The sequence below is a fragment of the Chelonoidis abingdonii genome, chromosome 6 (assembly GCF_003597395.2).
Source record: "Chelonoidis abingdonii isolate Lonesome George chromosome 6, CheloAbing_2.0, whole genome shotgun sequence".
In the NCBI taxonomy this organism is placed as follows: domain Eukaryota; kingdom Metazoa; phylum Chordata; order Testudines; family Testudinidae; genus Chelonoidis; species Chelonoidis abingdonii.
The window spans coordinates 94,780,646-94,807,991 of NC_133774.1; the positions used below are offsets into that span (position 1 = coordinate 94,780,646).

Genomic DNA, 27,346 nt, shown 5'->3' on the forward strand with positions numbered 1-27,346 from the left:
CAGCAGTACACCCTGCTCACCAGATGTCCCAATTTTATAGGGACAGTTCTGATTTTTGGGTCTTTTTCTTATATAGGCTCCTGTTACCCCCCACTCCCGCCCTGATTTTTCACATTTGCTGTCTGGTCACCCTACCATCAACACCAGCTCCCTCCCCACACCTCTTTTGATCTACATGCCACAAAATGGCTGAAAATAAAGGCTGCAACATTTTAAATCAGTCCCACATATGCAAAGGTAAAATAATAAAACATACAGGCTTACATTAGAAATGCAGCACAATAAATTTCCCTGGTGTTTTGTCGAAGTCTCATGAACTTTCCATTTCCTGCCTGCCATTTTTTCCTCATGTTCAGACAATCAGGAAATGCATATCCTCCTTCTCTTCCAGATCCTAAAAGATATACTTCTAGGGCCCAATTCTGCTTTTGGATACAATTTCCTGGTTACAAGGATTGCACTACAGTAATTTTTAAAAGAAATTGGCCCCTGAATTGTTTAAAACACTAAATGAACTAAAACTGCCGCATCCAGAGAGCCTAACTGATCACAGATTAATTTTTCCCTTAATTTGAGTGGCTTTGCCTAGATCCAGGAAAGTGGAAGAAGGATTCTTCCATTGACCTAGCTACAGTGTCGAGATTAGGTCAACTTAACAGTGTCACACAGGGTGGGAAATTTTACACAGTCCTCAACGATGTAGCTTGGTCAACCTAAGTTTTAGCTGTAGGCCTGAGTTACTCCAATGTTACACTAGCAAGAAAGGAGCAACAGTTCCATAGTGTAAGCTACAACTTCGTTTAAGCACAAGCTTGAGACAAAAGCCATCTTTTCTTTTATATTTATTCTAAGTGGGAACAATGAATTTTTAAAATAGCTTTTAATGTGGCACACAAAGTATCTACATGGTGAGATTTCCAAAAACACGCAGCATTGGCCTAACCCTGCTCCCACTGAAATTAATATTTTTAATACTGACTTCAGTAGGTGAAGAGTCAGGCATGCTCTGAGTGCTTTGAAAAGCCCACCCATGCAACTTTACAATATACATTTTTCAAGGTAGACCTTTTCAGTAGACTACAGGTAAGATTTTCAGAAGCCTCTAGGTGGCTTTCAGTGGGATTTTACCACCTAAGGGACATTAGTGCTCTCAATATTTTTACCTCCTGGCTCAACAATGTCCTTTCAAATACTTTTATTTAAACATATGATGTAGAAAACTGAAAATAAATCAAAGACTGTATTAGTTCATCTTAAAGGTTTTACTTACAAGGGTAGAAAAGAAGTCTATATTCTTATCCAGGGTCTCCCAGAGGATTTAGGGGGCCTGGGGCTGGGCCGGGTCTTTGGCGGCAATTCAGCGGCGGGTCCCTCTTGGAGGGAAGGACCCACCGCTGAATACAGCTGAAGAATGAAGTGGCGGCAGTAGAGCAGCCTAAGTGCCGCCAATTGCGGCTTTTTTTTTCCACCTGCTTGCGGTGCTTGTACTCACCAGGCGGCGCTCTGAGGCTTCGGCAGCACCTCAGTGGTGGGTCCTTCACTCGCTTCGAGTCTTCCGCTGCACTGAAGGACCCACCACTGAAGACCCGGAGCTAGAGAAGGGCCTGCCGCCGAAGTGCCGCTGAAAATCCGGAGCGGCTCGCAGGGCCCCTAAGGGGCCTGGGGTCTGGGGCAAATTGTCCCACTTGCCCCCTCTCTCGGCAACCCCGTTCTTACCATGGAGACGTTTTAAAGAAGCCAAAACGATCTTTTAACATTCACCTGAGTTCATGTTGTATTCAATATCAGTGCAGGACAGTCTTCTCCACTCTCTGACATTAACAATGGGAAATCTACTTTGGCTGCCAGGAATAGTGAATAGCCATATTAAAGTATACCTTGTTATATCCTATTATGACATCTCCAAAGCCTGGTTTCTAAGAACAGTTCAGCTGCAATGTAACTGATCTACAGTGTATATTTATTGAAGATTACTGTTGGAACATGTATTAATAAATCTGTAGTTGCTTTGCAAACTACAGCTAATCAATTGTAACTATTCTCTCATTAACCAGCATTCTCAGAACATATAGTGCTTTTAAAAAAATCAACTTAGCAGTAGTGTCTTTATTAATTAGCGTTGGTTCAGCTTAATAAGATCTGTAGTGTTTCTTGTTAACCTTTGACCACTTTTGGCAGCACCAAGAGGACTTGCGGATATTTGTTTAAAGTGCATAGCATGAAGGTCACCTAGCTTTCAAGGAACAGGAAAGATGTTTTAAAAATCTAATCAAGATGCAAAAATGTATGCTTCAGTCCTAGCAAACAGACTGAAGACCATTATTACCTAGATATATTAGCAGTTAACAGATAATGTTCAGAATTTTAGACCTGATCCTCTTCACAGACCCAATGAGTTCCATCTCTTTTTTATCACTAGAAGGAGAGCTTTGACAGAGTGACCTGGAAGTTCTTCAAAGATACTGTAGATACCTTTGGTTTAGGCCCACATTTGGATTTTCATCTTACAGTCCAACCCACCTGCTACTGTGAGAGTAAACAAATATTGATCAGAAAAACTCCCCCTTAGAGATAGACACCAATGATGCCAATTATAATGTCTTTTTTATTTTTGCTGTGGTAATGGAGTCATTCACCCAAATAATCAGAAATAATCCTCATATAAATGGAATTACAATAGGAAACAAGGAACACGTTAGTTTTATATGTAGATGATGTCATGACAGTTGTTATAAACCTAGCTCACATGTTACCCAAATTTCAAGAAAAAATCATAAAGTCTGGCAAAGTGTCAGGATTTAAAATAAACTACAAGTCAAAACTTCTGATTTATAAGTGTGTCCTCTGATCTACAGAATGCTATAAAAGATAAATATAAATACAAATGGGTAACTACTCAATAAGATCCATGGGAATATATATTTCTAAAAGATGGCAAGACTTATGTAAAATTAATCACACTCCTTTGGTTTAAGAAAATCAAAACAGATCTGGGAAATTGGTCCAAATATCAAACTTTATGCAGAAATGTGGCAGCTTAAATGAATATATTTTTCTAAATTAATTCTCTTTTCCAAACACTCCCAGGAAGTCTCTGAGATCAGTGGCAATCCATGATAACCAAATTTATTTGGTTAAATAAAAAATCCAGAGTTGAGCAATCTAGGGTATGCCTACACTGCAAAGAAATATCCACTATGTCAAATCTCAGAGCCCGAGTCAATTGACATGGGCTCACAGAGCTCAGCCTGTGGGACTAAAAATAGCAGTATAGATGTTCCTGCTCGGGCTGGAGCCTGGACTCTGAAACTCAGCAAGCGGGAGGGTCTCAGAGCCAGGGCTCCATCCCAAGCAGGAATGTCTAGACTGCCATTTTTAACCCTGCATCCAAAGCCACAATTGACCTGGGCTCTGAGGGTATGTCTACAGTACAAAATTAATTCAAACTTATTTTATTCAAATTTTCGGAAGCGATTTTATATATTTGGTGTGGTGTGTCCCTACTAAAGTGCGTGAATTTGGCAGAGTGCATCCACAGTACCAAGGCTAGCATCAAATGTCAGAGCGGTGCATTGTGGTAGCTATCCCACAGTTCCCGCAGTCTCTGCTGCCCATTGGAATTGTGGGTTAAGCTCCCAGTGCATGATGGGGCAAAAACATTCTCGCGGGTGTTTCTGGGTGCGTGCCGTCACTCGCTCCTCCCTCCGTGAAAGCTACGGCAGACACCATACTACCAGCAGATGGTGCAGCACGGTGCACCACCTGTCTCCTGGTACTATGAATCCACCTCACCTGTCCTCTTGTTTTTCTATCTACTCTTTCATCTAACCATTTTCTGCCCTTTTTCGGCTACCATGAACGGAGCCACACAGCTTCTGCCGCTTTTTCCATGTTGATGGTCATGGGCTCCCGTGGAAGCTACAGAAGGCAACAAGTCCCTGCCGTTTTTCAGCCATCATGAACAGAGCCGCACAATTGTTTGCCTCCACGCATTCAGCTGGGCCCTATCAGTGCAGGAGGACTGCATGAGCTCGGCGAACATGTCTTCCCGAGTTAATTTTTTCCACCTTCTAATCTGGACCAGCCTGTGGGACGGAGTAGATGGAGGCCGTGTTGAAACATTTGCACCCACGGGAGGAGAAAAAGGGAGGGTAGTATTTTAAAATATACATTTCAGAGAACAAAGGGGACACTTTGGTATGAGTAAGCCATCACACACAGCTGGGCAACAGAATTCAGCTTGCAGGCAGCCTAGGGGCACGCAGGGTTCTGCTTCTTCTACATTCATTTCAATGTTTTCAGACTGCTGGGACCCCTTTCCCATAGCAAGCAATGCCTGGTGGGTTTGCCATAAAGGAAGGCCTGCGGGCTCTCTGGGATGATCACTTCAGCCAGCCCTCCCTCCCCCTCCCCACACCCACCATGTGGCTCCGATGAGGCTCGGAGCAGGGATGAGCCCTTTAAACTATACGCGAACAGCCCAGCGCTGTTGGGTTTCCTCCCAGCCCCGCACTGCGTGACTCCAGTCAGGCTCTCACTCACGAGAAGTACCTTCCCTAGGGTCATGGTCCGGGAGCCCGCATTGGGAGTGGGGGGAGGCTATTGGCTCCAGCGTTAAGCATAGTTCCTGGCTAGTGGGGAAAACGGATTCCCCATTTGCTGCCTGTGCACAGTCCTCCTCCTCCTCTTCGTCCTCCAATGACTCTTTCTCCTCGCTCCATGCAACTTCCCCCTTGCAGGTGTCCACGGACAGTGATGAGGTAGTGATGGTGTCGCCCCGCATAATTGCATGGAGCTCACGGTAGAAGCAGAATGTATGGGGCTGTGACCCAGAACTCCCGTTTGCCTCCCTGGCTTTTTGGTATGCTTGCCTGAGCACCTTGATTTTTGTACGGCACTGCTCTGTGTCCCTGGAGTAGCCTCTTTCCGTCATGGCCCTGGAGACTTTAGCGTATGTATTTGCGTTCCTTTTTTTGGAACATAGTTCTGCCATAACAGACTTGTCTCCCCGACATGTGATGAGATCCAGTACCTCCCATTTGGACCATGCTGGAGCTTGTTTGCGAATCTGGGACTGCGTGATCTCCTGTGATGGTGGACTCTGCATGGTGGACTGTGCTGACGGTCACCTGTGCTGATGGTGATCAAACAGGAAATGAAATTCAAAAGTTCCCAGGGCTTTTTCTGCCCACCGGGCTAGTGCATCGTAGTTGAGAGTGTCATCTGGAGTGGTCACAAGGGAGCATTCTAGGATAGCTCCCGGAGGCCAATAACGTTGAATTGCATCCTAAATACCTTTAACCGGGATTGCGATCTCGATTTAAGCGCTACTCCACTTGCTGAGGTGGAGTACAGAAATCAATTTAAAGAGCCCTTTAAATCAAAAAAGCTGGTTTGGTCATGTGGACGGAATCATTTTTTTTTAATTAAGTCGGATAATTCCAAAATAACAGACTAGTGTAGACCAAGCCTGAGACTTGGCACTGCGGGAATTTTTTGCAGCGTAGACTTACTCCTACTTTACAAAGACCATGGCAAAAGGGCTGATTGGCTTTAACAAACATTAAGTACTATTATCAGGCTTGTCAGATCAGAAACCTGATGCGTCAAATAACACTAACTGATAGAGTCGGTACAGATAGAACAAGATTGTTGTGCTATCAACTCCATGTGATCCCCTGGACAAAGAAAACCTACAGGCCCGAATTAGTATATAAGCCATCATTTTCTGAAGGCAAAAATAGAAATTTGGAATAATGTATTTAGAAAACTAAGCCCATACACATTACCTCTATTGCCAGTGCAGACAATAAAGAATTTAACTCCCAATAAAAGCTTGGGAAATTAGGACATTTGGGAATTTTTATAGGTGTATTACAATTTGGCCAGCTGTTTAGAAACAATACATTTAGATCACTAAAAGAAATACAACTCCTCACAAAAGACTCCAGTATATCAGAGCCTACATTCTTCCACCCACTGCCTCAAAAAGGCAAACCTTTGGAAAATGGACAGAATTTGAAAAACTACTACATCTGTGAAGTGTATACTTACAAGAAATAACTATATTCAGGAAAAGATGGAAAGCTGATGTAGACATAGACACCAAAATTGAGAAATGGGAGAAAATATGGGACAATGGTCCCTATCCTTAAAAAACACAATAAAAGAAAATGATGTTAAAATTATTTCAGTGGCACATAACTCCCCTTAAAATTAAACAAATTTAGTGTACAGGGACAAGCAAATGCTGGAGAGTATGTAATGAAATGGGAGAATTTCTCCATGTATGATGGACATGCTCCAAAATCAGATAATAGAGAGTCAGCTGTCAGATAATTCCTTAGTATTTTTGTTAAATTGTCTTGTAAACTCTGCATCTTATGAAAGAAATGAAGGAACTCATCACTCCTTTCCTAGTGGCTGGTAGAATTACCATATCAAGGTGGTGGAAGAGAAGTGACAGGTTATGAATCTGAATGTAAAAAAATCCAGAAGTTTGGATTTTAACATGAGATATAGAAAGGTTTTAACCAGCACTAACAACTCACAAGACAGAAGAGGAAGAATAGAAAAACATGACCACAATATGTGATCAATAGGACAAAGTTGAAGAAAGTGTCTGGTAGTAGGTCTCATCACTACAGCTATCGGAACGTCCATAAGCCATTTCATAATTGTATATTGTGTATATATTAAGTTTCTCTCTATTTAAATTGTAAAACAAGTTTTATAAGATTTCTGTTAGTAAATAAATTAAAAACTGTTGTAATGTAGGAGAAATTATGCTTTCACTTGGAGCTCAGTGTATGTAGCAAAAGGACTGTTTGCATTAAGGAGTTCCTTTTCTGGCATGTTGCTGGGTAGTGGTGGAAGCAAGAACATTACTTGTTCTCCCCAAATCCTCCCACAATTAGGATACTGCAGTCTGTCTGGAGATAGTGGCTCTATGGATGAAAATATTGGAGTGTAAGTTTTAATGGGATGGAAGAAAAGGAGGAACTTTTTCTGTGTAATAGAGGAGAAATGGAGCATTTAGTTAGACCATGTCACCTGATCTGACCTGAATTGAAACCCACATCCCAGCTTCACTAACCCCCTGCTCCAGCATGTAGAGAAATGGCTCAGAAGCCTCTTCCCAGCTTCAGAACCTCTTTCCAACCCCATTGTCATGAGTGTCGGGAAGAAATTTTAGGCAGAGAAGAATGCAGAGTTCCTTATCCCTTGTCATATCCATATCAGAGAGGTCAGCTCAGACCCTCCGTTAACACTAATGTTAGCAGGAATAAAACATGCATTGTAAAGACATTACACTTTCATGTCTAACTATTAGTGTAGTACTGAATCAGTATAGTTAAAGTTTAGATTTTTACCCTTAAAAATGTAAAAATATATGTAAATATATAGATATCTGTATGCTGTATATTTTCAATAGTTCTTTTCTCTTGTTTTTCATACTAACAATCACATTAAAAAGGTATCTTTGGTATTTTTAAGTGTTGATCTACTTCTGCTGTTTAATTAAGTCACTATTGTCTTCTACGGACTTTAGATCAAGCCGTGTATGGGGAGGTTAGCTGTTTCACAACATAATTTTGTATATTTAACAGCTCACTGTAACTGGAGTCTTACTTAGCGTCTGATGCCATTAGTTCATTACATTTTTTCCTATTTTGAATTCCTCTCCTCATTTAAAAAAAAAATCCTTTTCTTACTAAATATGGAAGCTGTTAAACTCTGAGACTTTCATTTACCTCATGGCATGTCCTGTAGAATTAAATTAAATAGGGCTAGCTTGTTGAATATCTCATTGTTTCAGACTAGTATGAGCATTTTCATTGCTACTTGAAATGTGGAACATTTTTTTGAGTCAGCCCCAGAAAATGTTTAGAAGACAAAGGGGACTAGATGGATCATGAATTTAATAAGGAGTTGTAAAATCTTTAACCTCTATTGCTGATCCAAATCTAGCCCAGATTGGTAGTGACAGAAAGCTGCTTTCATCTCACGGCAGTCTGGTGGGCAATATGAAAGTCCTGTCAGTCTCAAAATTTCCCACTCTGTCCCTGTCCCTAAGAGGCCTTCTCCCTCATCTAGCCTCTTTAGCAATCCAGAGTGCTGCTTCATGGTATGCTTGTGAGCTGAGGTCCTTTTGTCCTCTTACCTTACACAGAGTCCTTTTCTACTTCTGTCCCCTTATAGCACCACTCAGCTCTTCTTGAGCCCCATATCTCCCCACAGATTTTTCCCTGCCTTACAGCCTGTTTCCCCAGGAGCTCCTTGTGACGAACAGCACTGATGAGAGAGGAAACAGGCCGACAGTGTCCAAGAATGGAAGTAGAAAATAGAAATTGCAAGTTTTGTCTTGCAGAGAACCAATACTGTAGGTTATAGTAAGTAAGGAGAAAGGTTAATTTTTACACTGTCCTTCTTTGCGGTGTTATGAAAATGTCTGAGAGCATGTAACTTGGAGTTTGTAGGAACTGTGGCTCTTTAGTTAGAGGAGTTTGAAAAACACAAGTTTTATAGGAAAACATTGTTTTTAAACATTGCCTTTGTCAGAGATACTGAATATTTGATCCAGAAAATATTATAGGGCCAGATTGTGAATCCATTATTCATGATGAATATTACTTTACACCAAAGATAGTCTTATGGAAAGCAATGGGGCTATTAGTGGAATAAGGCACTACTCACTGTGAGTGAAGGACTCTCCTCTTGCCCATCAAAACATTCAAATGCGCTATGCAGAGCGAACATATTCAAATATGTATGCACATTAACTTTAATCATGCAAGTATTCCCATTGACTTGAATGACTGCATACATACTTAAGGTTAATCATGTGCGTAAAAGTTTTGTGGATTGAGACCTTAGTATCTATGAAGCTGCGAGGGTGTCTCCAGAGCATAGAAACAATTTATGGTCCCTTGTGGCCTTGGAATCTATGAATGTGCTTTTCTTTAAAGCATGAAGCAAAAAATCATAGTTTTGCATTGGAGTAGCTCACATTTTAGTCTTTGTGGAAAAGTCCTATAGAACCTAGTAGAAAATATAAACACTTTATAGAGTTTAATATAAAATTATATCCTTACTATAAAATTCTATGAAATGGTTTAAAAACACATATTCTGCATTATACTGTCTAGGTTTTTAGCGCAATTGCTATGGAAAACTAGTTCATTTTCTCCCATCTAAATTCTGTTTTCAGACTTTTTCATAAGATAGTCTTCCAGGAGATTCATGTGTTAAAAATAAGTTTGAAAGAAGGTTAATTCACAGTTTAGAGACATATTGCCAAATAGAAGAGACATGTTAAATAAGTAGAAATAGTTTTGTAAAAAAGTTGGAAGAATAACATACAGGAGATGCTGGTATTCTCTGAACATGCAAAAAGCCCCAGATTATTCTGGAGCAGAACATGACAACTCTGTTAGAAGAAGTCTGGTGTGTTAACGACTCAGATTTCTATCACTGTTATTTTTATGACAATAAAAAGAAAAACTCAGCATATATGCTTTATGTGGCATCAACAGCAAACTATTCAGATGTTAAGGTGCAATGTAATTTACTGACAATAGAGTTTAAATTATTTTTATTGCAGTAGGTATGTTGTTGCTTTTAACGCTGTATGCTAGAGTTTACCGTTGTTTGATTCTCCTAAGAATTATTTTGGCCTCTCTCTCCTACGGAATATCTTAATTGCTTAAAATATCGGAACTTGGTATCCATTTATGTAATGATTTGCAGAGAGGGTCTAAATTTGTATGGACATAGGGTGACCAGATAGCAATTGTAAAAAAACGAGACAGAGGTGGGGAGTAATGGGCGCCTATAAAAGAAAAAGTCCCCAAAAAACAGGACTGTCCCTTTAAAAAAGGGACATCTGGTCTCCCTATATGGACATGACTAACAAAATGCAAATGAATCTCCACCATAGCTATCTAACTGGTGGCATTTCCAGGGCCATATTTGCTGTGGTGTCTGAACTCCCCTGCTTACTGCTGTATGTTTTGTGATAACCCAATCACAAAAGAGACTGAGATTAGCCAAGATCCTTCACAGCAACTGTTCTCTTTGTACTAAAAGACAGAACCTATTATGGCAAATTTTCCCCATAAATAACAAAGAGCATATGAAATATGCATCCTCCCCAGATCTGCCAGTTTTTAAGAATTACTAGTTTTTTCCTGATTTTTAATTTTGCTGATTTCTCAGTGCCTGCTCTTCAAGACACTGTCACTATTTGTTATTGCTGTGTGCCCCCTAGTCCATTGTTATTTCACCAAAAACACACAGCTACAAGGAACATTACTGTCTAGTAGTGACTGCCCAGTATCTGCAGCAATACCTGTTAAGTACCAGACATATGCCTTCAGTATGTCTCTTTTTGCCTGGAATATATCTATGTAGTTCAAATCACAGTTCAATAATACAATGCTTTGCAGTATACCTCTACTTATACATGCACTGTGAATGTTAGACCCATCTGCATAGCACCTGTACAGACATATGTCAGTGCCTGTAATAGGAATGATAGGTGTGTATATAACCATAGCCTGTTCAGTGCTTGCACTTTGCCAGTGAGTACACCGTGTCTGAGCTGCTGATGCAGCAACTTCTTTGGGGAGAGGGGCCTTTCACAGACTCTATGAACTCAAATGAGGTAGAGGGAGCGGGATGTTTCAACTTAGGCTTTTACCGCTGCTGCTTTTCTTCTCCATCCCAATCTCTCCTCCTTCCTCTTTGTACTCCTGCTATCTTTCCCTCCACCCCACTCGTTACTGCCTTTGCTTTTTTCACAAACATCTCAGTTTCCAAAGCACTGCTCAGTCCAAATGCTAAAACCCTTTGTCCACCTCGTCTTTTTAATGACATGGTGCTACTGTGCTAGCACCCATATGCTGCTGTTTAAAATATGTAGTTTACAATGAGAAGTTTACATATAGCTATGTAAATAGATTCAGATAAGATAGGGTACCCTTCAAAGACCCTAGGCACATACTTGGGGGTTGGCTTGCCTATCCCCCCACTTGTGCTGCTCCACTTTATTTTGACACATTAGCTGGATGAGAGCTAGTATGAGTATCTCTCCTCAAGCTGAGAATCACACCCCTGCTCAGAGTGTAGACACCTGTAGATATAATGTAATAGGAGCCTATATAAGAAAAAGACCCAAAATCGAGACTGTCTCAATAAAATCGGGACATCTGGTCACCCTAGTTTTTTCTTCTTGTTAAATTTTATTTCCTAGGAGAATGAAATGGACTGAAATTCATTTGGGCCTTGGAGCTGAAGGCATGTGCATGCGCATATGTGCAGTGTTTAATTAACTGCCCGAGAGTGGTGAATGTCATCTGTAATTTAACAAACAATTTTTATATATATTTTACAAGCTGAGAAGCTTTATGTACATTTCAAGTGCTGTAGATAATAAAATATTAAATTAATAGTTAAATTATTAACAGGACCTGATATTGAGAGATGCTGAGCCCCTTCAGCTCCCATTAATTTCAGAGAAAGTTGTGTGTGCCCATCATTAATGAAAATCAAGCCAGAATACCATGGTAAATGCACTATAAATCCTACAATGAAAGATGATCACATAACCGTATAGGATAGCATTTTCAAATGCACTGAAGTGATTTAGGATCCCAAGTCCTATTGACTTCCAAGAAGACTCAGTATCCTACATGCCTAAGTCACTTTTGCAAATGGGACCTAGGCTCCTATATCATTTAGCTACATTTGAAAATTGTACCCATAGTCATATGGTGAGTTGGCTACATTAAACTTATTTCAAGCTGCTCTTGCTCTTTACTTTTAGAGGCAAAGTTGAGAGAAACAAAATTCTGACTGCCCACAATCCACTGGTTACAGCACTTCTTTACAAGATTTCAGTCTCCATCAAGAGTACTTTCTGTCTTTTCAACAAAGGTGTTTTATTCTAGTGCAGCACATGCATATGCCTGGCTTTTATGTGCTTCTAGCCATGAAAAATTCTTGTCATCTTTCAGATTGTTCATCCTCCACCACCCCATACACATAACGCACACAGTCGCTTTGGTATGCCAATATTGTTTCCTACATCTTTACATTAGATGTTGTTATTCAGTAGCCAATTTCAGATCCCAAACAATGTAAACTCAGCAGCCTTCTGCTTGGTGAAATAAAAGCTGTGCTTAAGATGTCATTCTCCACAAATCAGTTTTGGCACGAATGAAGACTGAGGGCAGGAACTGCAGTAGTCTTTACAGGGCAGGATTCATTCAAGTGGTCTTAATCCTACCTCTTATTCCCACTAGCTTTGTGGAAGGTAGATGGACGCACTTTAACATGAAGAAATAAGCTTGCTTTTTTTTTTTGTCACAACAACAAAAGCCTTGGGAAATTCCAGTTAATTAGCATGCCTTGGGCTAATGAAAGAATAAAACTGAAAGAGAAATGCCTAAAGCTTTGGGATGAGTGGAAGCATGTAGGGACAATGCATGTTTTAAATATTTGTGGCTGTTTGTATAATTTTCCCAGGGTTTGCCTCCCTGTGACTTGATGGGATAAGAGTGGAAAGACAAGTGGAAGGTTTTGTGTGGGTCATGATGTAGTAACATTTCAGCTTTTAAGGAGCATAAATAGGCCATAAATTGAAGAATGCTGATAATGGCTGGCCTGTAAAAGTCAGTGTAATTAAGACTATTAGAATGAGACCATTTTCTGTTTGTATTAATATAATCTGCAGTAGTGACCACAAAACAACATGGAGTGTGAGGATGATTGTATAAACTTCAAAGGAAGGTGCAATAATCCTCAATGTTGCCAATTATGGAATAATCTGTCCATTTGTGAAGCGACTTCCTAAACCACTCAGAGGCTGGTATATGTCCTGAAGCACAAGAGTTTATGTCCCTTATATAAAAATTGTTCATCCTAACTAATGTCGCTGGGAATGTTCTCATTGGCCACATTAACAGCTTTATTAAATCCTGTTAAATTCGTGGCCTCAGTGATACCATACAGCTGCAAATTCCACAGGCTAATTATATGTTGTGTAAAAGGGCTTATCTCTGCAGGAACTGAGCTTCTCTGATTTGTAGAAAGGAAAGCCAAGACTATCCTTCTTCCATGCAGGAATGCCAAGAACTGCTAAGCTGGTATCATGGAGGGGCTGGAGCAGAGCATGTAGTGATCAGGGCATTGCTTTATTTAATATTGAAAATTTGCATCTTTGTTTTTCTATACAAAAGACATTCACTTCTAAAAAAAATATTTCTTTTCCCATTTTAGCCTAGACTGAGATTTGCCTACTGCTTCAAGATACTGCTACTGTAGAAATTCAATATTTGATAGTGTCTGATAGACATGCTTGAAATGTATATATCATTTAACAGGATTATCACTTGAAAAGACAATTGTATTTTTACTGAAAAGTTTTTTTGAGGCGATGAGATGTATTGATATTTAATGAAGCATGAAGCTTGTAAATGAACCATGAAAGCAATAGCTAAACTAATTAACTGAGCATAAAACCCTTAGAATACATATGTTATGTGGGCTGCATGCTTATTATTTCTGCCTGGTTAAATTGACATCTAGGATAACATACTCATATAATCTTTTAGGAGAAACAACATTTAATTTTGCTCTTAATGCTGGTTTGCTTTAGGCAGAGGTTATGCATAGGTAATAATTAAAAGAAAAGAGAAGCTGTCTCTTTAAAATGCCCTGCTCTGTCCCTGATCCCACGTGGAAACTACATCAGCAGCACTTTCACATTACTGGCATAGAGGAGGAAATCGCCACTTAAATTTCTTGCAAGTTCAGATGTGGAATATCTAACTCAAGCACTACAGGTTTAAGAGTTACAGCAATGTAGCATCCTTGCACAATGCCTTTAACTTGGGAAGCAGGTAGAGATTTAGTGTAATGTCAAGTTATTTACGCATTCCTGCTTGCATAACACCTCTGCCATTTCCTGTAACTCTGTCAGTGTTAAAACTTTCATCCTCTCAACTTATGTGGTGGCAGTTGGCCTGTTTTGTCCTACTTGTGCACGTCCGTCTCTTGGGGAAAGGGAGAGAGAGAGAGAGAGAGAGATACTTTACTGAGAAACAGAACTCCAATATTCTGGACTATACTAAAAGACTCATTAGAAATTTTCTATTGCAATCACAATTTAAAATCTGACAAATCATTCATTGTATGCTTGTTCATTGCAGACTTCTTCATTGGTGTCCTGCTAAACAATGATTTGTGTTGGTTAGGTGAGAATAAGATTGGATTGTCCTGCTAAAATGTGAAGAGTGAGACTGGGCCTTGCTCTAGGTGAGGGAGGAGCAAGGAAGCTCTCTATTCTTGCATCACCTGTGCAGTAGCCCTGCCGTGTTTTGGGGGTAGATCCTCAGCTAGTGTAAATTGTAACAGACCACTGGAGTTCTGCTTCTGAGGCTCTGCCTACACTACAGCTGACGTTGGCAGAACTTATGTCACTCAGGTGTGAATAAACCACTCCCCTGCGTGACATAAATTACTCCAACATCAATGCAGGTATGACAGCACTATGTTGGTGGGAGACTGGCTGAAGCAGGGTCATGCCCTCTTCCACACAGGCCATCTAAGCTAGTTGACTGCAGAGGGGAGTACATACTGCACTCTTTTAAAGTTGCTGCAACATGTGCTCTCCTTGTGCACACCAGGGAGCCTGTCCCTGCACTGGTTAGTACTCATTAGGCACAATTTTGACCTCTGGAGAGAGCAAGAAATCATAAGTTACTGTCACAGTCAGAGCTGTGTTTCGCTACCTGAAACTACAAAGTCTTTTCAGAAATGAATTCCAGTTACCCGTGACTGCACAAAAAGAGTGATCCAAAATGGAAAAGCTCTTGTGTCCCACTTCTAAAAGATTGGGATGCCGGCATGAGCAGCCTATATATAAGATTAATGACAAACCTGAAGAATTTCACGTGATATTGCAAAAATATATCCTCTATCTAAAGAAAAGCACAGAGGTACAGTGAAAAGTAAATGATATTGCTTGGGAGGTGTTGTGGGAAGTGAAGCAGTGTAGCAGTCTAAGACATTAGTTTTGTAAAGTGTTAGCTTGTTGTTTACGTCCATAGTCTGCTGTTCTTATGTACAAGATAGTGTAGTTTCACTTTGAAAGTATTAAAGATATTTTTTGCAGCATTCATTCTTTACAAAAATCAGGCTGCCTGTGGTCATCGTCCAATGTCCTAACATTGCTTTGCAGTGTCTGCCTGGTGATGTCACATCAATACATGATGATGAATTTCACTGATGTGACATCTTCCAATACAACATCTTGGCTACATCCAGCTTTATTTTGTGGCTATCTACAACTCTGTTTAATTTCAAAGTAACTTTCGAATACAAGTTTCACTGAGCTGTACTATTCAATATACTATATAGCCCAAAGTTTTCATGATATGTATTGTATTTAACCACTCAAGCGGTTTAGTTTGCTTGATAAATGGTCACATATAAGTGAGCCCTGATACTATACACTTGTTTTGCCGAACATCAGATACTGAATCAGTGGCAGAGTCAGGAAGGAGAACCATTGTCCTGACTTCCATTATGCTTCCTTGTTTTTTCATGTGTGTTTGTTTTCATTTTGACGATATTCAAAGTTTTCTTTGTGTTGATATTGTAACAACTAAACTTTAAAGTTCTGACTAATAATAAGAGATGAAGATTTGTCATCATCCTACTTTTACTTTGCTATTTAGAGATGGAGGGCCTGATTCTGTTCTTACACTGCTTTAACTCATGTATAACTCCCTTTTCTTCAGTGGAGTTATTCTGATTTATACTGGCATATGTGAGAAGAAAATCAGGCCTGGATAGTATGGATAGTATATCATTAATGGGTGGGAGAAAGTAATTTATTCATCTTTCAAGAATAAAAGTTCTTTAAACCTGAAAATGTCTGGGTTAGTTGTCTATCTGTAAAGCTCATAAGGTACATATACAGTGGTGAAATAGGTGTTGGCCTGGAGCTGAGATGGAGGGCAAGAGATCTGCTGTAACATAGGAATACAGATATTTCATGCACTATGTCATGTCAAGCAGAATAACAGGAACAGCTGGCAAATCATTTTAGACAATAAACTGATATTGCATAAAGCTCATTTTATCCAATATTGCTGATAATTAATTAAGAGCTACTCATTGCAGCTTTACTGATAGTGAAAAAGAAGAGCATTAAAAGATTCCCACTCCTTAAGTTTAACATTGACTGGTACATGGAGTTAACCAATAACTTATTTGTCCTTATGCAAAATGAGAAAAAATCCAAAACAAAACAACACCTCTGAAATAACTTTTTATCAATGCAGGTCTTGCTAATGTAAATACCAATACATAATTAATATGAAATGTTATAAATTATATGTGGACTCCAGAGCTAAGTGAAAAAACTTTCAGACAAATTGTCTTTGTGCTACAGCATTTTCTCCTGGAAGCCTCACAAAGTTCACATTTTATTGTGCATTCTTAGTTTAGCCATTAGAAAACCCAGTGTTTTCATTTGTCTAAACTCAGACGCTAAAAATTGTTTCCAAGTAGGTGATCTCATTGCTGTCTGCTTTGAACCAGCTAAGTTAATTACCTGCACGGTATTGTTTGCACTGGTCAGTGCTGGATAATTTTTTACCCCAGTTCCACTTGAAGGGAGACATTGTTCTTCATGATGCTTTGTCAGTCTCTTTCGTCTCACATTTGCATTGCTGAAAGTACATGCCTGATTACCTCATGGAACTGAACTGCAAATAGCTTTGGAAATTAATGCAAGCTAATTTACCAAATGTGCTCTGGCAGCGAAGGAAACTGCCTTTCCGAGATGCCAAGTACTGAAGGTCTTTTACTTTATGAACATACAATTTTCTCATACTAAAACATATAATCATAGATCTCTGCCGACTGTATTTTACCTGGACCATTGTTCATGATAGTAAAGATAAGGCCTGTGTAAACAGTTAAGAACATAGGAATTGCCATAACGCGTCAGACAATTTGTCTGTCTAGTTCAATATTCTGTTTCTGAGTGTGGCCAGTACCACATGGTTCAGAGGAAGTTTCTTTCTAACACAGTGTTGCCAATCCTTAGTGTTCAAAATTCAGGAGTAAGACCTAAAAAAAAATCAGTTTAAGAATCATGAGATTTTTTAAAAAATTTAGTTATTTTTATTTGTTTTCTGATTTTTGAGCCTGTCAGATGCAGTTGGGTTGTGTGTCAAGCTTTTCTCTGTAATTGTGAGGGCTAGAAATTGAATGGGAGAAGAAAATGAAAAAGCAGAGACTCTCACATAGTCACATAACTCCAGGAGCTGGGTTCTTTAGGGGAACCTCCACCATGCTTCACATGACACGCAGTAAAATTGTTTCTTGGCAAAACAGTTAGTGGCTGGCTTGTACTCTGAAGCATGTGGGTATAAATATCTCAAATTTTCATCAGATCAAATGAAATTTTGGCTAAATGTAGTGTAGTTCAGCTATAACCCCTGAGCCCTCTTGAAGTCAGGTTCGGTTCTGGGCATTAGCCCTACCTGTGAACCAGTCCAAGTTCTCAATGATTGCAGACCTGGATTGATGCAGTAGGTACCATCCTTGGGCTCCTCCTCCATCTCTCCTGCTTCTTCCTAAAAGGCTCAGGGAGACCACCACTCCAGTTTTAACATTGCTGTCTTCTGAGGGGCAGGGAGGGGAGGTTCCTTCCTTCTCTGCTTTATGAGGAAGGTACAAGCTGCTTTCTGTCCCCCAAAGAACCTGATAGGTGTGCAGGGCAGTGGCTTTTACTTGGTGGCTCCTGCAGCTAGAAAATGTCAGGGAGAGGGACACTGTGCTCAAGGAGGAAGCATGGGGATAGTCACCAACTCCCCAGAAGTCAGCAATGGTGGGGTTGTAAGATCTAGGGGAAGGAGCTGACTGAAGTTGGTAGGGAGCTTTGAGGCACAGGAGTGGGCTTTTCCTCTTCTAAGTGATTTTTTCCAGCTGCAGCCATTGTAAAGGCCCATGGCCTTTCTGTGTGATCCATATGAACAGAACCTTGCAGGCCGTGTAGCAAAGGTGTATGCGTTAGATGGGATATACAATCCTTGAAGAACTACACTGTGGTGTGGGAGTGATGGAAAGTAGTTCAGGGGGCACTGTTGACTTGAAATGTAGCCGATTAAAAGAATGTGTTCAAATAATTTCAGGTACTACTCTGGCTCCTGAACCATCCTGCCAATTTTTATAGTTTCACAATCTCATTCTGGAAAATGTTTTTCCTTCCTTTATTGCTGGATGAAAGACCCACACAAACAGGCAAAACTGACTGACAGGGGAAATTGTGAGTATTCACAAAGTGCTATCAAGTGCACAAGGTAAACAGACTGAAAAAACAGAGAAAAAGTTTTTTGTCTGTTGCAGTCATCTTAGGAGTCACTTCTACCAATATTGGGTAAAAGAATTTGACTGAAATGTGTTTTTTTTTAAGATGATGCTATCCTTTCAATATACACATTTTCATACTGACCAATTAAATTAATGCGAAAATCTTATGTAATATTGCATAATTCAGAAGTGCATCACTATAAGAATTGTTTGGGTTTTCTGTGATGAATGGACAGTGCAAGAATGATTAATTTTAAAAAATATTTTGAAGATAATACACTATTTAATTGGAGGACTGATTTGGATTTTGATGTGGTGTTTAATTCAAAATATTGAACATTAAAACAATTTTGGCCTAGTTGGACATTTTTGCTGTACTATCATTTGTCGATTTTTAAAAATAGTTTACAGTTACAAAACAAGATAAAATAGTTGCATTGTTTGAGGATATGATGTGGGTAGCATTATACAACTAGCAGATACCAAGACTTGGGGACAAAAAATTAACTGGTTTTTACATCAACATCTGCTAGAAGAAATTATGTTTAAACAAAACATCTTCCTCTTGCCCTCTCAAAATGGTATGAGAATGATTTAAACAAAAAGATCTATTTATCTGAAGTTCAGTGGGCCAAAGTACGGCAGTTAGATTTTCTTGTATTCTCTGCATGTTGGCCACATTCTTGGGAAGATTGCAGTGGTGTATTATTGCATGTCAGAGATGAGGGAGGCTTAGCTATTAACCAAATACAAAGGGTAAAGAAGGAAATAGGCTGAGGAATGAGGAAATGGATGGATTAAAATATTTCCATAAAATATTTTTACTGTTTACACTCGTTAATTATTAATGTTAATTATTGATGGGGAAACTGTTTTGATTTACATGTATCATGTTGATGTGGAATAAATTATTTACTATTTATCTACAGTTATTCCTTTCAGCCAATTCTGGAACAATTCTGCCTTCTCACCAGTTTTACATAAGTATGATTCCATTGACTTCACTGGAGTATCTCGTGATTTACACCAGTATGAGTGAGAGGCAACATAGGATCCTCTTATCATTTCAAATAATGAATATTATTCACTGTTTCATAAATGTTAGGTTTCCTTAGAATTTGAGGCCTAATCCAAAACGCACTGAAGTCGGGGGAAAGGCTTCCGTTGATTTCAGTTGGAGTTAAAGAAGACAGGGCTGATTCTCCACTGAACCTGTGTCATCATTTACATCTGTGTAAAGGGAGTGTAAAATGCTACCTTTCTGCTTTGGTAGTATTTTATACCCACTGGTACACTTACTGTGCATTAACAAAGGAACACAAATGGTGAGAGCTGATGATAGCAGATTCCTAGTTGATAACTAATGTTTCTTTGATGGTAGAGATTGGGACCCCACCCCTTCTTCATAAAAACAAAAGCATAATGAAAAATTTACCACAGGCAATATTCACTCCCTTCCAGTTCTGAGTTAGAGGAATTGAAAGACAAAAGTTTCCCATTAACAGTTACATGAATATAGGGATTGAAAGACCATACCTTTTACTCACAAGTGAAAAATACAATGTAATGTATTATGGGGTTTGCGTCTCTTTGTTTAACAGCTCCTTTTTGCACTGATCACCTTTCTGACTTTTTTGGCAGGTAAATTCCAATGAGCTCATGGTTAATCATGTAAAAACAACAGTCTAATTGTATGGTTTCGAATTTTCATTTGACCAGCTAAACAAAAATATGGCCTATCCCTCAAAAGAAACCTGATAATCTCATAGTCTTTGGTTTCTTGCTTCTCTCTCCTTGAATTTAAGAAAGTGGATGTTGTTATTGTTCCTTAACATTTCTAGAGAGTGGCATAGGGTGTGTAGCACTGAGAAAATATAAGATCGCATTTGCCAGGTTTCTAAAGCTGGGCTCTTCTTTTCAAAGCAAAAAAACAAGTTCACCGAGCTAAATTATGCAATTTCTTTACAAATCACTTAGGCCTGGTCTACACTGGGGAGGGGGTGGGGGGATTGATCTAAGAGTCGCAACTTCAGCTACGAGAATAGCATAGCTGAAGTTGACGTATCTTAGATTGACTTAGAATCACTTACTTTGCGTCCTCGCAGTGCAGGATTGACGGTTGCCACTCCCCCATCGACTTTGCTTCCGCCTCTCACCGAGCTGGAGTTCAGCAGTCGAAGGGAGAGCGATTGGGGATCGATTTATCATGTCTACACTACAGGCGATAAATCAGTCCCCAATAGATAGATCGCTACCCCCCAATCTGACGGGTAGTGTAGATGTACTCTTAGTCTATTTTTCTTTCCCCTATATACACAGGCTGTACAAGCATTCACAGTTGTGATATGCTAGCAAATTACAATTGATTTCTTCTGTTACTATAGCATGCTTTTCCAGGTGGTGGTGGTGGTGGTGTTTTTGAGACCCATTTGTCCCTTATAGTACAGAAAACTCTTTGGTCTTCCCCAAGATGGAAAGACCCTATAAAATGACAGCAGCTGATGAATTTTTTTTAGTGTTGTGCAAAAAAGTGCATATTATTGCCAAGAGGACAGGGGACAACCGATGTTATTTTCCTGACTTGTTTCCAGTTAGAACTCAGACAAAACATAGGGACATCTATTAAATAGTAAGTTCTTTACTCTTTGCTTAGGACTAAGTGTAAATGATTAGCCAAGAAAGAAAAAAAAAATCCCTCTCTGTTTTCTTTGGATTTGGTTGAGCCTCCCTGGGAAGAATTCATAGTTACCCCCAGAGGTAGGTGTACATAAGAAAATAAGAATGGCCATACTGGGTCAGACCAGTGATCCATCTAGCCCAGTATCCTGTGTTTTGGTATTGGCCAATGGCAGGTACTTCAAAGGGAATGAACAGAAAAGGACAATCAAGAAGTGATCCATCCCTGTCTTCCACTCGCTGCTTCTAGGCTAGGGACACCTAGAGTTGCATCTCTGGCCATCTTGGTTAATAGCCATTAATGGGAGTATTCTCCGTGAATGTATCTAATTCTTTTCTAACTCAGTTATAGTTTTGGCCTTCACAGTTTCTACAGGTTGACTGTGCGTTACATGAAGTAGTACTTCTTGTTGTTTGTTTTAAACCTGTTGCCTATTAATTTCATTGGGTGGCCCCTGGTTCCTGTGTTATGTGAACAAATAAATAATACTTCCTTATTCACTTATTCCACACCCTTTATGATTTTATAGACCTCTATAATAGCCTCCCTTAGTTGTTTCTTTTCCAGCCTGAACAGTGTCAGTATTTTGAATCTCTTCTCATATGGAAACTGTTCCATACCGTTAATCACATTTGTTGCTCTTCTCTGTACCTTTTCCAATTCTAATATATCTTTTTTTAAGAAAGGGTAATCAGAAATGCATGCAGTACTCAAGATATGAGCATTCCATGAATTTACATAATGGCATTGTGATATTTACTGTCTTATTATCCATCCCTTTCCTAATGGTTCCTAACATTCTGTTTGCTTTTATGGCTGTCACGCACATTGGATTTTCAGAGACTATCCACAGTGACTCCAAGATCTCTTTTATGAGAGGCAACAGCTAATTTAGATCTCATCATTTTGTATGTATAGTTGGGATTATGTTTTCCAATGTGCACATCACTTTTCATTTTATTAACACTGAATTTCCATTTTGTTGCCCACACACCCAGTTTTGTGAGATCTCATTGTAACTCTGCTTTGGACTTAACTATCTTGATTAATTTTGTATCATCTGCCAATTTTACCATCTCACTATTTATCCCTTTCTTCAGATCATTTATGAATATGTTGAACAGCACTGGTCCCTGGGGAACATCACTATTTACCTCTCTCCACTCTGAAAACTGGTCATTTATTCCTACTCTTTGTTTCCTATCTTTTAACAAGTTGCTGCTCCAAGAGAGGACCTTCTTTCTTATCCCACGACTGCTTACTCTGCTTAAGAGCCTCTGGAGAGGAACCTTGTCAAAGGTTTTCTGAAAGTTCATGTATAGTATATGTACTGGATCACCCTTACTATATGTTTGTTGACCCCCACTCAAAGAATTCTAATGGATTGGTGAGGCATGATTTTCCTTTACAGCCAGAGAGCTGCTGTTTTGATGCATGGAAGTTCCCTCACTGGAGGTCTTCAAAAGTTTTCACCTGTCTTAGATGGGTTAGATCCAGCAAATCCTGATCTTCACAGGGGGGTAGACTAAATGACCCTTGCGGTCCCTTTAACCCTATGGTTCTATGATTTTATAAGTAGTGCTAAGATATACTATATGGAATTATCTTTAGGTACTGACTTTCAGGGATTCCAACCTGCTTTCCATGAATGTGATCCCCACTCATAAAGAACTCTATAAAAGCTTCCTGTGCTTCAGTGTTATTTTTAACATTTTTCTTGGAGCATTTCAGGGCCTGTTTCATGCTCTTTGACTATTATGGTGGTTTTTAATGCATTTTCCTTGTTCTGCAGAGAACAGCTTGGCAGAGTACTAAACTATAGCCAGTTAGATCATTAGGAAATTACTGCCATTCTGCTGTTAGATTAGGGATGAAAAGAGAGTGTGCAAGCTGCCAGTGCTTGTAATTTATATGTAGCCCTGCTGCCTTGTGAATTGATCCTTTCAGGTTGCACAAGCATAGCACAGCCAGGTCAGCAGCTGGTGAAATCCATAGGAGTCACACAGGTGCTGCTGGAAATGGTGATTCAGTAGGTGATATCCTTCTCTGAGTCTGAACCAACAGTCAGTCCTAGGTACGCATGGACCCTGTACCTCACATGGGAAGACAGAAAACTCTTGGTAGAAAGGAGGGAACAGCAGCAAAAATAACTATTTTAAATACGAAGAAAGTAGGAGTGGTGTTAATGTGGAAGCCTCATGGAGTGGGAGATAAGATCCAGGAGCTTACTGATGTAAGGGGACCAAATAGTAGTGTTGATCTCTGTAGTAGTTTTGTCACTTCTAAAAATAGCTAATATTGGCATGGAGCATTGAACCAATGCTCTAGCTTTGTGGGTAGGGGTGCTGTGCTGATGGATATGGTCAGATGGGATGAAAAAACTTGTAGTTGTTAAAGATTCCATGTTATTTCTTGTAAGAAGGGTATTGCTAATCCTTATACCCTCATCAAATTTCAGGTTGGGTTATTAAGGGCTGCCTGATTTCTTTCCCCTTGTAGTTCCAGTTGGACACAGTATTCTTCACTTCCCTTCCTAAATAGTGTAGCATTGGTACAGTGTGTCTGGTTAAATTGCTGTCACATCTCTCTGTCTCTCACTCACTCACACACACACACACACACACACACACTGCATTTTGGTGGTAGGTGATGTGCTTCCTATGTAAGATTTGTACATTAGTTTTGGTTTATACAGCACATTAGGATCCTTAAGGATAAAAGGTCCTGTGTAAATGTAAGCTATTTCCATCATTATTACTCAGATAAAGAGAAAGGAAACAATTTTAAAACGAAGTGTAGAACTGTGAAACTGACATAACTAAACATTACTCACTCTTTTTTTAAATGTTTGCCACATCACGTGGAGTTTCTTCAATGATTTGCTTTGATCATTTCCTCCCAGTTTTAAAGGAAATCCAGTTTGATCAGGAGGAGATTGAAGGGTATGGATGTTTTTTCCCTAAGCCTGCCTTTGCCACGAATGCCTTAACATGCCTTTTTGTGAAGTTCACAACCCTTTGAACACTCTTAATAAGAAACATACATCAGGGTTATATGCTAGAACTCATAGACAAAAGGTAGAGAATAATTTAAATCAGTAGTAAGGGACTTCTCATGGTATTCACCTTGTGTTCTCCTTTCTGGCTTGGGGAGGATTTGGAACACAGAGCAAATAGAGATATAAATACTTTTACTACTTATACCTAACTGTAATGTCAGTGGGATTATTACTTTATATCATCTGCCTTTCATGTACTTGACATGTATTTAAACTCATTAATCTTCTCTTCTATGAACAAAAGTGAGCTGTTAAACTTCCCTTCTGGAGTCTTAAATCATTATCTTTAGGACACAAAATATTCTGAATGTTTTGTGGTTATGTCCCACTTGCCTACATTCCTAATAGTTTTCCATACTGTTGTATAATAGTCCATCAGTTTGAATCATGGCAATATTGATTAAAGGCTTTTAAAGAACTAGCTATGTGTGGTAGGAAGGAGCTCTGGGAAGTTCTTCTTGCCCTAAGAGAAACACCGACTCAGCCAGAATTTCTCCCAGGGCTCCAAACTTCCTTTAGACTGCAGGCTGCAATGGCAGGTCTGTCCCACTTTGCACAGCGTGCAACATGCGCTCCCCTCTACACCTCTGCTGTTTGTGTGGGCTAAGGAGTCATGGGCCTGCCTTTATCCCCAGTCCTTTCATATAGCTAATGATACTAGCAGTGCAGTGGGTCCCCAGATCTGGGAGCAGTGCCTCTCACTCTCAGCAGGATTCTGGATGCTGGGTATGCATGTGGGCAGACCCCCAAAGCTCTGCAGGGATGGACTCAAACCAAGGCTGGTGCAAGGATATTTTGTGCCCTAGGTGAAACTTCCACCTTGTGTGCTGCCACCTTCCCCCCCCCCCCCCCCGCATATCAGCTCATTGAGGGGCAAATCCCAATGAGCCTTCGTAGACCCCAGGGGCCAGCCATGCCCAGAGGCCAGCCATGCCCAGGGGCTGCTCCCCAGACCAGGTCCCCCCCCTTCCCTGCTCCCTGAACTCCCCTGGAGGGTGCACAGCCCCCCCCATGAGTCCTCCGCACCCCACCCCAGCAGCCCCCGCCCTGAGTCCACTCACTGGCTTTGCCAGGCTTGGGCCGCTGCAGCACCTTGGCAGGGAGGAGCCACCTTCTGGAGGCACCAGAGAGCCAGAGTGTTTAGCTTGTGGCAGCAGCGAGCCTCAGCCATGGAGGAGCTGGCACAGCACAGGGGGGCAGCAGCCCTGCAAAGGCGGTGGCACCGCTAGTGGGGAGCAGCCTCCCCCCCACCTATCCTGCCCAGGTTGCGGCCCGGTGCCCTCCCCCCCAGGGGGCTCTCCTGCAGGCTGCAGCAGATGCATGTGGACGCTGGTCCCCATGCGCCCTGCTGGTTCTCCCCTCACCACGCTCGGGCTCTGCGGTTCCCGGGCATGTGAGCCGCTGCCAGGACCAGCGCTAGGGTTTTTAGCGCCCTAGGCGGACGGGAATTTCGCTGCCCGGTGCGCTGGTCCTGCAGCTCCGGTGGAGCTGCCACAGTGGTGCCTGCAGGCTGTCCACTGGAGCCGCGAGCAGCCGACCGTCCGCAGGCACCACTGCGGCAGCTCCACAGAAGCTGCCTGCTGCTCCCTCTGGCGGCGTCCTGACCCAGGGGGCTCCTGGGCTGCCGGCTGTCCCAGCGGTGCCCTGACCCAGGGGACACCGTGGGCTGCCGGCTGCCACGGCAGCACCCTGACCCAGGCTTAGAGCACATCCGCGGCAGCCGGCAGCCCGGGGTGTCCCTGGGCCAGAGGACCCCTTGGGCTGCCGGCTGCCGCGGCGGCACCCTGACCCAGGGGACACCCTGGGCTGCTGGCTGCCACGGTGGCGCCCTGACCAAGAGGACACCCTGGGCTGCCGGCTGCCGCAGCGGCACCCTGACCCAGGGTTAGAGCGCCTCTTCGGCAGCCGGCAACCCGGAGTTTCCCTGGGCCAGGGGACCCCTTGGGCTGCCGGCTGCCGCGGCGGCGCCTTGACCCAGGGGACACACTGGGCTGCTGGCTGCCGCGGGCAGCTCAGACTCCCTGTCTTAGCAGCAGGGCTGCTCAACCATTTAAAAAAAATTTGGGGGCGCTTTTTGGCGCCCCCAAATCTCGGCGCCCTAGGCAACCGCCTAGTTCGCTTAAATGGTTGCGCCGGCCCTGGCCGCTGCTGCCACTGAGGCACAGGGCCCTGAGCCTGCTCCGGGAGGGGCAGTGGTGGCTCACATGCCTGGGAGCCACAGAACCCAAGCGCAGTGAACGGGTTGCTGGGGGGCACGCCTGCCCAGGCAGTGGCCCGGCAGCCCCCACCAGGGGCTCCTGCAATGGATGCATGCGGGCGGTGGCCCCCAGGCGCCCCCCCGGTTCCTCCCTCGCCGTGCTTGGGCTCTGTGGCTCCTGGGAGTGTGAGCTGCCACCGCCTCTCCTGGAGCAGGCTCTGAGCCCCGCACCTCAGCAATGGTGGCTCAAGCATGGTGAGGGAGGAATCGGGGGGTAAACGGGGGCCACCACCTGCATGCATCTGCTGCAGCCTGCAGGAGCCTCTGAGTGAGGGGCGCCGGGCCGTAGCCTGGGCTGAAGGGGTGGGGGGCATGGCTGCTCCCTACTAGAGGCACTGCTGCCTTTGCAGGGCTGCTGCCCCCCCTGCGCCATGCCGGCTCCTTCATGGCTGGGGCTCGCCACCCCCGCAAGCTGACACTCTGGCTCTTTGGTGCCTCCGGAAAGCGGCTCCTCCCTGCCAAGCCAGGGCACCACTTTTTGGTGCCCCCAACCACTTCGCGCCCTAGGTGACCGCCTAGTTCGTCTAGTACAGGCGAGTGTCATCTTACGCTGGAGTCACGTCCCGCTGTCAGTGCGTAAAGTGAAAATCACGTATAGTCAAAATTACATTGATTGTAATGGCAGGTGGAATTGCCCGCACTACAGGTACAGTATGTAAATTGTTATTTTTCTCTTTTTTTTTGGTTTTGTTTTTGTTTTTGCCGCCCGCGCAAAACTGAATTTGCACATGTTAAATGCGCGTAAGATGAGACTCACCTGTAGTTGCACCGGCCCTGCCTCAAACCAGTCCCTAATTATGGCTCAACTATTCCTGGGTGTCTTGTCTGACTTTGAATAACTCCAGTGAAGGTGATTGTGTAACCTTCTTCAGCAGCTTGCTCTTTTACCCAGATTGTTCTTACAGTGGTTTTCCCAGTATTTAACCTAGATGGTCCCTCTTGCTACTCGAGTCTGTTCATTCTC

The 27,346-nt window shown here is 41.8% G+C and overlaps 1 protein-coding gene across 1 annotated transcript in view; it reads left to right on the forward strand.

Annotated features, from left to right (window-relative positions):
* The window catches only part of GLIS3 (GLIS family zinc finger 3), a 273,434-nt gene that overhangs the window by 29,410 nt on the left and 216,678 nt on the right, over positions 1–27,346 (forward strand). The window lies entirely within an intron of this gene.